Raw genomic sequence first — 12,631 nt, forward strand, 5'->3', positions numbered from 1 at the left:
TACCTTCCCTCTGAGGTTTGAGCATCTGATCCGTGCTTCTCTGTCTCTAGATCTGTTTTTGTTCATCGGTTTGGTTTAGGTAAACTAGTTCATGTGGGAAAGCTCCCTCTAGTGTTTCTTGGAGTAAATACAAATGTATTGAACTGCTTACTTTATTTTTTTTTTGTAAAGACTTTTTTTTTTTAATCAAATGCTTTTTCTGCATCTATTAATATGATCATGCAGTTGTTACCCTTTGTGACAGGTAACAAAAGGTAACATGGATGGACCTGGAGAGCATTATGCTAAGTGAAATAAGCCAGGAAAGATATGTACCATATGATTTCACTCGTATGTAGAATCTAATAAGCAAAATGAACTACCAAGCAAAATAGAGACAGATTCATAGATAAAGAGCAGGCAGACAGCTCTGGTGGGGAGGGAGTGCCTGGGGATGGAGGGATTGATCAAAAAAGAAAAAAAGAGAGAGAGAACTCCTGGATAACAGTGTGGTGACTGCAGGGGTGGGCGGGGTAGGAGGGTAGGTTGAAATGGAAGAGGGGATAGAGGGGATAAATGGTGATGGAAACAAAATAAAAAAGAAAAAAGAAACATAAAATAAAAAAGAGTTTTTAAGAGAAATTTAGGGTTCATAACAAAATTGAGAGGAAGGTACACCACTGTCTTCCATACACCTCTGTCTCCACACATAGCCTCTCCTGTTACTAGTATGACTAACAAGAATTGTGCATTTGTTAGCAAGGGTGAACCTACATCGACACATCATGATCACCCAAAGTAAATAGTTTACCTTAGGGTTCACTCTTGGTGTTGTATACTCTTTGGGTTTGGACAAATGTGTAATGACATAGATACCTCATTATAATATTATACAGAGGATTTTCACTGCCCTAAAAATGTCTGTGTTCTGCCTAGTCACTCCCCTCCCCCACTCCTTTTTTTTGTCTCCACAGTTTTGCCTTTTCCAAAATTTGTGTAGTGGAATCATATATAGCCTTTTCAAATTGGCTTTTTTCATTTATTAATATGCATTTAAGGTTCCCCGATGTCTTATCTTGGCTTGATAGCTCATTTCATTTTGGTGCTGAATAATGTCCCATTGTGCGGATGTACTTCAGTATATCCATTTATGTACTGAAGAATATCTTGGTTGCTTCCTTGCTTTGGAAATTCTGAATAAGTATTCTGTAGATATCTATGTACAGGTTTTTGTATGGGTATACATTTTTGAGCAAATACCAAGGTGCCTGGATTGTTGTGTCAAATGTTAAGAGTTATGTTTAGTTTTGTGAGAAACCAGTATTTTTACTTTTATAACTATCTTTCAAAATATCTATCTTTGAATGTGCCTGTGTCAGTTTGCGTTCTCATTAATCATGCATGAAAAGCTTCTTCTGTTCCACATCCTTACCAGCATTTGGTGTTGGCAGTGTTCTAGATTTTGGCGATTCTAATCAGTGTGTAGTGGTATCTCATTGTTGTTTTAAGTTGCATTTCCCTGAAGACATATGATGTGGAGCATCTTTTCAATATGCTTATTAGCCATCTGTCTACCTTCTTTGGTGAGGTATCTGTTAAGGTTTTCCTTCCATTTTTTAATGGGGTTGTTTGTTTTATTATTGTTGAGTTTTGAGAGTTCTGCATATTATTTTGGATAATAGTCCTTTCCAGAAGTGTCTTTGGCAAATATTTTCTCTCAGTCCATGGCTTGTCTTCTCATTCTCTTGATACTCTCTTTTGCAGAACAGTTTTAAATTTTAATGAAGTCTACTTATCGACTATTTTTTTCATGGATTATATCTTCGATGTTGTATCTGAAAAGGCATCACCATATCCAAGGTCCTCTAGTTTTCTCCTGGAGTTTTATATTTTTGCATTTTACAGATAGGTATATAATCCATTTGAATTAATTTTTACAGAGGGTGTAAGATCTGTGTCTAGATTATTATTTTTTTTGCATGTGGATGTCCAGTCGTTTCAGCATCATTTGTTGAAGAGACTATTTTTTGCTCCCTTGAATTATCTTTGCTACTTTATCAGAGATCAGTTGACTATATATTTAAGTGGCTCTATTTTTGGGCCATCTCCTCTATTTCTATTGATCTATTTGTCTATTCTTTTACCAATACCACACTGTCTTGATTATTGCAAATCGTGAAGTCAGATATTGTCAGTCCTCCAACTTTGCTCTTCTTCAGTATGATATTGGCTATTCTGAGTTGTTTGCCCCTCCATATAAACTTTAGAATCTGTTTGTCAATATTCATAAAATAACATGTTGAGGATTTTGATTGGCATGACATTGAATCTGTAGATGAAGTTGGGAAGCACTGACACGTGGCCAATATTGAATCTTCCTAATCGTGAACATGGACTACCTCTCCATTTATTTAGTTTTTCTTTGATTGTGTTCATCAGAGGTTTATATAGGTCTTGTGTGTGAATACTTAGATTATACCTAAGTATTTTATTTTTGGAAGTGCTAATGTTAATGGTATTGTGTTTTTAATTTCAAATTCCACGTGTTCATTGCTGGCTAAGCAATTGACTTTTATATGTTAACCTGAACTGCACTCAGCACGGCCAGGGTGAACCTGAGGAGGGGCGGTGAAGGATTAAAGAAGACAGACAAGAGAATACAGCTGGGGCTAGGTGGATCTCCTGGGCCTGGATGAGGACACAGAGAGACCCAGCCTGCAAGCCGAAGCTTTATTTTATAGTCAGAGCACACAAAGCAAAACAAGGGAAGTGGTCAACATGTTTACAATGTTCTTGTGAGTTTCACCTTGTTTTGGCAGCACTTGCTGCACCTCCCACAGCCCATTAGCTACCTAGGGAGGACTATAAGATCAAGCTTAATTATGCTAGGAGGGCTCTGCCCTCCACGCTGGGACTTGTTTGTGGCCCTGCCATAGGTCAGTCCGAGGCTTAACCCTATAGCCACTCCCTACATTAACCTTATATCCTACAGCCTTGCTATAGTCATTTACTGTATTAGTCCTAGGAGTTTATTTTGTTGATTCAGAGATTTTACATAAATGATTATGTCATCTGAGAATAAAACAGTTTTATTCCTTCCTTTCCCATCTTTATACCTTTTGTCTTCTGCTCTTGCTCAATTGCATTAACAAGGACTTCCAGTGTGATGCTGAAATGGAGGGGTGATCTTAGTGGGCACCTGATCCTTGCCTTGTATAGGAACTTAGTAGGAAAGCTTTGAGTTTCTCATTATTAAGTATGATAGAGCTAGGTTTTTTTTGTAGATAACCTTTATCAAGTGGAGAAGTTGCCCTCTATTCCCAGTTGGCTCAGAGTTTTGATAATGAATGGGTGTTGGATTTTGTCAAATGTTTTTCTGCATTTATTGATAGGTCATGTGATTGATTGATTGATTGATTTTTGGTCTGTTAATGTGATGGATTATGTTAATTTATTTTCAAGTGTTAACCAGCCTTGCACACCTGTGATAAATCCCACTTGGTCTTTGTATATAATTCTTTTTACGCTTTTTTTTTAAATTCAATTTCAAGGATTTTTGCATCTCATTGATATTTCAAGGATTTTTGCACTTACGTTCATAAGAGATAGTGGACTACAGTTTTTATCTCTGCTTTTTTCCTCTGAAAGAGATTAGAGAGAAATGATATAATTTCTTCCATAAATATTTTATAAAATTTAACAGCAAACTCATGAACCTAGTGCTTTCTATTTTGGAAGCTTATTAGTCATTGATTCAATTTCTTTAATAGAGATAGGCCTAGTCAGATCATCTGTTTCTTCTTGTGTGAGTTTTGCCAGATGTGTCATTTAAAGAATTGGTCTATTACACTTAGGATATCAAATTTCTGGGCATAGAGTGGTTCATAGTATTATTTTATTATCCTTTTAATGTCCATGGGCTCTGTAGTGATGTCCCTTTTTCATTTCTGATATTAGTAATTTGTTTTATCTCCCTTTTTATCTTAGTTAGCTTGGCTAGGGGATCATTGATTTTTTATCTATATACTTTTAAGAAGGTGAGCATGAAGAAAACAAGATGAATTTGATGAAAAGAAGGCATCCAGTTGAATAAACGGGTAGTAGATTGATCTCACATTGAAAGTGCTTTTTGGTTGGGTAAAGGGCTCTGCTGCATTTGAAATTGAGATTCTCATAGTACCAGCGTACATAAATAAATAACAACTTTTCAGGGGTATTTCTTAGATACCCCTATTTGTAATTATAGTGAAAAAATGGAAGATTTAACTTTCTTGATTACATTTATATAAGAAGTTTGCTTTTCTTGTATTAATGAGTTTGCTTATTTCATGTTTTTGGTTGTATCTGTATAAATACCCACAATCAATAAAAGAAATATGGAGTTATTTTACACAAGTGGCACAAATACTTTGTAATCAAACTATGTTATTTTTATTTTGGTAAGGTACAAGACTGTGTTTTTTATTTTTGGTGTTTTTTTGTTTTTTTTTTGCCTAACTGCATACACTGTTTTTTCCAAAATTTATTTCATATATAAATTCAGTACTGTTTTCTCCCCTGAGCTCTAGACACATATTTTCAGTTGCCTACTGTCATGTCCTCTTGGACTTGTCCGAACAGAACAGCTTCTCAAAATTAACATGTCCAAAACTAAGCTCCTGCTTTCTTAAGCATCCCCGTCCCTCAGTGTGTTTCACTGGCCCAAACCCATGAAGGTCATTCCTTCCTCCTCTCCCCTCTTACACATCACATTAACTACATCAACAGGTCGCCTTGACGGTGCTTTTAAAACTATATCCAGACCCTTCATCTTCTCACCACTTTCCTTGCTGTGGATCCTGGGTGAGCCACCATTGTCCCCCCTGGGTGGGTGCAGTAGGCTCCTGCCTCCACATCTTTGCCATCTAATCACACAGCAGCCAACCGGACCTTTGCACACAACTCAGCACCCGACCTTGGCTTTCTGTCGCACTAAGAGTAGACGCCAGTCCTTTCAAGGTCCTGCATGATTTGGATGCCCCTGGCCTCACAGTGGCCTCTTGGATAATCTCTCCTGCTCACTCGCTCACATTCAGCCACACTGGCTCCCTGTGGTTCCTTGAACGTGCCAGGCGATTGTCTGCTTCAAGGCCTTGGTACATGATGTTCTGTCTGTCTGGAATGCTCCTCCCCCACATATCAGCATGGCTCACCTCCTTGCTGAAAAGAGGTTTTTACTCCACTCACTAAAAGTGCAAATCTTCTGCCACCCCCTCCAAATTTTCTGTCCCCTTTGCCTGCATTATTTTTCTCCTTGGTAATCTTTACTATCTAAAACCCTTTATATTTTACTTATTTTATATCCCTGCTACTAAATTTCATGAAGACAGTGTTTTCTTATTTAGCAGCTTCTTCCATCTGCTTACACAGTGCAAATCCGACTTACCTATTTTATTTACTTGAACAGCATTGAATGTTTTCAGTGTCCTAGCAGTGTGTCAGGCACATTTGCCCATTTAATTTAATTTTCCCAGCTTACCTCTGAAGTAAACACTTTCCCATTTCGCAGAAGGAACAAGCGAGGCTGAGAGGATATGGTGTCTTTCCTGTAATGGGCAATATGGATATTGGAATGGGGCTTTCAACTAAAGACCTCTAACTGCATGTTATGTCCCCTTCTGTTATGCTACGCTGTGGACTAATCTGCTCTAAAAAATAATGATTTTGCTTTTGAAAGGGAGTTTGAAAGGGACTGTTCTTACCTCTCCTTTGCCATCTGACCTCTGTCACCACGTTTCTACCTTGTGCTCATCTTTTCCTGCAGCACTTAACTCAGCTGCTGCTGAGGACATTCCATTCCCTGAACCCAACGGCATGATTCCCCACATTTTGTTCCATGAGTTAGTCTCATGTGTTTTATATATGACCGCGTTTGCAAATTCTAAGTGGTCTTACAGGCAGTGGTCATATCTCCCAGAGAAGGAATTCGACGATATGATCAGTGAGATGGAGTGGGAGAGGAGAACTTAGCTGAAAAGTTTAAGGAATTTCTCTCTCTCTCTGATGCTGGATCGGACTCAGATGCCACCAAGAAGGCAGCAGTTAGAGAGCTGCTGAGCCAAAAATGAGTTTGGAGCAAAGTGACAGGGGACTATCTGAGAAGGAAAATCCTGGTCTGAGAGGAAACTGTTTTGGCTCAAGCCCAAGACAAACTAAGCAACTTGGAAGCAGAGATACTCCGCTTTCTTTGGCCCCAGAAAGTCTCCTTCCCTGCACTCTCGTTGTTTTCTGCTTTATTAGCTTAACTTTTGATGTAAATGGTTTGTTTCCACATCTGTAGAACAAGATAGTGCACCTTTAGTTTTAAAATTCTGTAATTTTAAAATCACCGTGTTACTCCAGTCAATTTAGACTCTAGACCTAGTGAAAATCACACATCTTTTTACTGGTGCAGAATATCTCTTAAAGTAATATTTTAGATTTTTAACAAAGACTTGCTGAAGTACTTTTGGGCAAAAGTGAAAATGGTTTAAAAATCATTTTCATTTCTAATTAAGATTGTCAGACGGCCTCACGTTAAAAATGACAGACCACGATCCCAAATAACTGGGACTGGAAAAACCTAAGGGTTCTTAGGGAGCAGTTAGTGTTTCCGTAATGTGAGTGGGCCATTTCACGATGTGCATATACCTTCTGATCACTTTCCATTGGCTGGAGATGAGCTTCAGGAAACCAAATAGAAATTATAACGTTAAATGACAAAATTGGACTTTTCTCAAAATGCTGACCTGATCTTAATAGTTTAAGTCAGACAAAATTAGGAAGGGACCCTCCCCTCCCCTAAAGGCACATATTACTCCCAAAGCAAACATATTTCTTTTCCATACTGTCTCTATTTGATTGAAGCGAGTTTAAATTGTTAGTTCTTCTCATTAGGCAGTTTTTTTTTTTTCATTTTACTTGAAATGTTTCCCAAGGTTTCCTTCAAAAGTTTTTACACCTCTTTTTGCAATTTTCTATATCTTGCTGTACTTACTATAATTATTATAAAAATATGAATAAGAAATGAATCAATTAATCTCATCAATTGTAAAAGGATTTACCCAGGTTTTTTAAAATTTTATTTTATAGAATTTTATTGATTTCAGAGAGAGGAAGGGAGAGGGAGAGAGAGAAACATCAATCATGAGAGAGAATCACCCACTGGCTACCTCCTGCACACCCCCCACTGGGGATTGAGCCCACAACCTGGGCATGTGCCAAGACTGGGAATCGAACCCTGACCTCCTGGTTCATGGCTATGCTCTACCACCTAGCCATACCGGGCCAGGCCCAGGTGTTTTGTTTTTTTTTAAAGTATGTTTTTAAGCAGCTTATTCTCACATTCATATTTGTATCCATTTCTAAACGTTTGCTGAGGTTCATCTGTTTATCAATGAAGTCTCTGAGGAAAAAGACATGGTACCAGAGGTTCATCTCTTGTCTTCATTATTAATGAGTGCCGGGCACTTGTGATTATTTAAGTAGCATAAGAAAGACAATGGCTATCAAATTTAAAATGTTCTTTCTAAAGAAAGCCAGCGAACGCTCTTGTGCTTCACTCCTGAACAATCAGGGTGTTTCCTGATTGCAGAGTCAGGAAATACTTTCCTTTTGAAGCAATAACGGTTACTCCTGGAAGCTTTTATAATTGGCTGCATAGGGATAAGGTGGACTTCCAACAAACACAGTGCAGTCACGGCTGACTGACTTAAGAAGAAAGGGAACTTCTAAGTGTGACGGAGGCGAATACTGAGGATTACATCGGTGTGGTGTATTCAGTGCTTTTGGAGAACCACTTGCCACCGGCTTCCTGAGCACAGGTATCTTTCCTTAGTGCGTTTAATGACCTCGATTTTTACCCTGTGTTTGCCTGAGTCTGTAAACTTTATTGTGCCGTAGTTGTAGAATTTGTTTCTGAAGTCAGGCAAAATGTAATTTTTACAATTCCACTGGGTTGCTTGGAGTGTGATAAATAATTATGATAATTAATGAGAAACAACAGCATGACATTTAGGGGTCTAGTGGGAAATTCCTTTTACTCTAGAGTGAGGAATTGCTTTAATGTCTGAATTTTTGATACTTGAATCTAAATTCTTTTAGTGAGATTACTGAAGTGTAACAGCAAAATGTTAGCTAAAGGTGGCACTGTGCTTTTTCTAAAGAATCAAGAGGCATTTGTAAAAAGCCCTGTTCATTTTATTGTTTGTTGAATTGATTACTTTGTGTCAATGGAGATGAATAATTTCAATGACTTACTATATTTCTGGCTTAATAATAGAGACAGTTTTCCATTTTCTTTTAATGTATATTATCTTGCTCCTATAGTGACAATTGATACAAAAATAAACTCACAGATATTTGTATCTAGATGAGACTCTATTAACTATCTATCTGTCCTCCCCTTTACTGGAGAGGAAATTCAAAGAGGCAGAATAGCAAAATTTCTGGTCCAACTAGAAATAGAATTTAAACCTGTCAATCTCTCGTGTGGTGGAACTTTTGAGGTCATTATTATTGTTTTATGTTAAAGATTATGTGCTGCCACAGAATAAACACCTTTCCTTGAGTTGGCATTAAGTCCTCATCGGCTCTGTGGGATGCGGGTGGACTCTGAGCAATGGTGTCTTCTGTAGCTAGGGTGTGAGGACCCAGAGTGAGCAGCAGGAGTGTGTAGCTTGAGGTGCTCCATAGCTTCTGGAGACATTCCTGACACACGCATTCGCTTCCTGCTTGGGGTGAGCAGAGTGGAAAGCCATGGCTCCCTATTTTGAGGACTGCCAGACCTCTTGAGGTATCAACAGAAATTTAGTAAACCTATCTCACTCCCAGAGAACTTTTATCAGGGTTCTAGGTAGCTGTTCACTACTACTTCTATGACTGTTTGCTGACAGCAGTTGCCCCATTTCTTCTGAGCAGAGAACACATTCCCAGTGGTCATATGGAAGAGCTCTAAGTAAGATTCAAAATCACCCCAACTCATTCTTTCACTTAAGAGCTTATGGTGTAACTAGAGGCCCAGTGCATGAAATTCATGCACTCAGGGAAGCAGGGGTTCCCTTAGCCTGGCCTGCAGCCTCTCGCAGTCCAGGAGCCTTGGGGGATGTCTGACTGGCGGCTTAGGCCTGCTCCTCATGGGGAGGCTCCCGCCACTGCCGCTGCACTCGCCAGCCGTGAGCCCAGCTTTTCTGCTGTGGGCTGAACGGCGCTCCCCCTGTGGGAGTGCACTGATGACCAGGGGGCAGCTCCTGCGTTGTGCACCTGCCCCCTGGTGGTCAGTGTGCATCATAGCAACCGGTCATTTCGCCATTCAGTCGATTTGCATATTAGCCTTTTATTATATAGGATGTTGTAGAAACATAGGAGATGTAAGATTCAATACACACAGGAAGTCAAGTTCATTTATATATGTAATGTCAGTTAGCACTGTCCTCTGGGAGAATATTGTTTCCTCAAAATATCATTTGTATGTGCAAGTACTAGATGGAGATTTTATTTCTCTTCTGCTGCTTCTGATAGCTCCTTTAAATAAATGCCTCCATAGAAGGTTTTCATGATTCTCTGATAACTCATTTCCCTACTGTGAGTGCGACTTTTCTGCTGTGGGCTCTGAGCGTGTAGACAGGGGCTGTATAACGTTAACTTTTATGTGTGTCTTGCACATGATGACAAGCAAAACCAGAGCTGAGTGTTGTTAGGTCAGTCTCGCAGCTAGTCTCTCTGCAGCTGTGGTTAGCTATGACCTGAGAAAAGCTATTACAGGCAGCTAGAATTTAGGTTTCACAGTGTAGTTAACAACTCAAATGACTGGAAGGTTAAATGGCTCAGTTCAGTCCAGATGATGAGCTTTGCTTGTATAAGCTGGGTCATTAACTGTATCACATGTAGGTGCTGAGCCTTTACCTGTGGTCATAGGGAGCTGTCCTGTGAGACTAGAAATTCAGACACTGATCAGTCCTTCCTGTAAGAGCTCTCAATATAATGGAAGAGAAAACGTACAAACAGGTAACACAGAGTGAGTGACACAACTGAGGTTGAGTTGACTTTATATGCAGCCTCAATGGTGGAATACAATATAACTTTAACGCCACACCAAAATAACTTCAATATTTGTAACAAGATAAAAATTCTCCAGGTTCATAAAATCCTGCCGATACTATTTCTGTCCGTACTTTTACAGAAACATGTCTGGAAATTTAGAAGCATGTTGGTTGCAAAATCAGATGAAAAATATGTAATAAAAAGATGGTTTTTATTACCTTTCGCAGGGTTTAATGTCAGCTAGCTCACTTCCATAGCTTTGAACCTTATCAGGTATTGAAGTAAAAAGAAAATGCCAGAGAGCTAAGGCTGCTGGTCATGCTTTAGTACAAAACCCCTGACGGTTTCCCTGAGCCATGCCAAGTGTTCAGGGCGAGTCATTGAAACTATAGTGTTTAGACTTTATCTTTTCATAACAGCCAGCTGAAATTATTGTGATTTTTAAATTGTGAATTCTCTGGCAATATATCCCAAATAATTACATGGAAGAGAAGAAATTCTGGATTTAGAATTGGCGCTGGAAGGTTTGAAGATATGCCGTAGGAGTCTGAATGTGAAGCAGCCCTGAAGATAAGATGATCTCCTCTTTTTTCAAAGATAAAAATGACCAAAGCAGTTTATTTTTGCTAGTACACATATTGAGGGTCTGAGATGTACCAGGAATTATTCTAGGCTCTGGGGATACAACAAGGAAAAAATGAAGAAGGAAGGAAGGAAGGGAGGGAGGGACAAATCACCACCCTCCTAGAGCTTATATTTTAGCAAATAAATCATACAAAATGTTAAAGTTGGTAAGTGCTATGGAGAGCTATAAAGTAGGGGAAAAATCCAGGAAAACGCTGGCTGTGTCAGTGTGTGTGCGTGTGTGTGTGTATGTGTGTTTTCGTTCCAGTGGGGGATGGGCGCTGCCTCACAAGATGACATTAGAGCATCAATTTAAATGAGGTGAGGGGGGGAGACTTGCAGTTATATGGGGGAGGAGCATGGAGTTCAGAGACCTTAAGAGAGGAGTGTGTATCCGGGTGAGGCTGGGTCCCGGGTCCGGGCGAGGCCGGGTCCGGGCGAGGCCGCGCCTCCCTGGGTCCAGGTGAGGCCGTGCGCCCCTGGATCTGGGTGAGGCTGGGTCCCGGGTCCCGGTGAGGCCGCGCCCCTGGGTCCGGGAGAGGCCACGCGCCCCTGGGTCCGGGTGAGGCCACGCACCCCTGGGTCTGGGTGTAGCTGAATCCTGGGTCCGGGTGAGGCCACGCGCCCCTGGATCCGGGTGAGGCTGGGTCCCAGGTCCCGGTGAAGCTGGATCCTGGGTCCGGGTGAGGCCGTGCGCCCCTGGATCCGGGTGAGGCTGGGTCCCGGGTCTGGGTGAGGCCGCGCCCCTGGGTCCGGGAGAGGCCACACGCCCCTGGGTCCGGGTGAGGCTGGATCCTGGGACCAGGTGAGGCCGCACACACCTGGATCCGGGTGAGGCCACGCACCCCGGGGCCTGGGTGATGCTGGGTCCCAGGTCCGGGTGAGGACGCACGCCACTGAGTCCAGGTGAAGCCGCGCCCCTGCATCCGGGTGAGACCAAACCAGAGGGAGTCGGACCTGCATTACCACCATTTGTCCACCATCCAGAGCTGAAAAGTCAGTGCCGACATGTACACATAAGGAACTGGTGGACATTGAAATTGGGTCTCAAAAGAACTGTTGGTCCAGAAAGAAACTTACTACAGACTGATTCATTTGCCTGTCAGCATAACTATTATTGCTCGTCTCACATTCGGTTCTTATAAGTATATTTCTAGTAACACATGATCTCACTCATCTAGGGGAAATGATGAATTACATAGACTGATGAACAAGAACAGACCCAGAAACAAGGAGGCATTGATCGGACTGTCGGGCCTCAGGGGAGGGTGGGGGTAGGGGGGAGAGATCAACCAAAGGACTTGTGTGCATGCATACGAGCCTAACCAATGGTTAAGGACAACAGGGGGGTGGGGGCATCCGTGGGGAGGGGTGGGGGATGGGAATGGGGGGATGAGGACAAATATGTGACACCTTAATCAATAAAGAAATTAAAAAAAAAAAAAAAGAAAAGAGTGTGCCTGGCAGGTTCCAGGAATAACTAGGAGGCTGGTGTGGCTGAAGGTAGAGTGAGTGTGAGGGAGTGCTATGTAGGAGTAAGATCAGAGCTAATGAGCCGGGGATGAAAAAATGAAAATCCAGGTTGACCTCTGAAGGGGTCATGGAGGATGTGTAGCCACAGTGCACGCTTAATCTATATGCTTCTCATATTCAGATGACAAGGACTCTGTACATTGTAAGTGTTAGGTCTGATCAAATAATTGAATAAATACCCCCTCCTCTGGGAACTGACCTTTAGACCACTTCACAACAGACAATCCCTGTTGCTTAGACCATGTTCCACTTGCTAAGACCATTATCCTTCCCCTTCAGACCTTCCCAGGATCTGGACCCGCCCATAGAATTCTCCGCCCAGAAAAAGCCCGCCTAGAGTCATTTAAAATCTCTGACTTCTGTCTCTGGGGGCTGATGCCATTTTGGGGCTCAGCCCATCTGGTATCCAGATGACCTAATCCTATACAATAAAAGG

The 12,631-nt window shown here is 41.2% G+C and overlaps 1 protein-coding gene across 4 annotated transcripts in view; it reads left to right on the forward strand.

Annotated features, from left to right (window-relative positions):
• The window catches only part of TBC1D4 (TBC1 domain family member 4), a 208,838-nt gene that overhangs the window by 110,085 nt on the left and 86,122 nt on the right, over nucleotides 1-12,631 (forward strand). The window contains exon 1 of one of the 4 annotated variants that reach the window (XM_079778637.1): nucleotides 7,623-7,820. The exons of the other annotated variants lie outside the window; for them this stretch is intronic. The gene's annotated coding sequence lies outside the window, so the exon portion shown is untranslated. Of the gene's footprint in view, nucleotides 1-7,622; nucleotides 7,821-12,631 lie in introns of those variants that run through there. 4 annotated transcript variants of the gene reach the window in all.

The sequence above is a fragment of the Cnephaeus nilssonii genome (genome assembly GCF_951640355.1).
Source record: "Cnephaeus nilssonii genome assembly, chromosome: 8".
NCBI lineage: Eukaryota > Metazoa > Chordata > Mammalia > Chiroptera > Vespertilionidae > Cnephaeus > Cnephaeus nilssonii.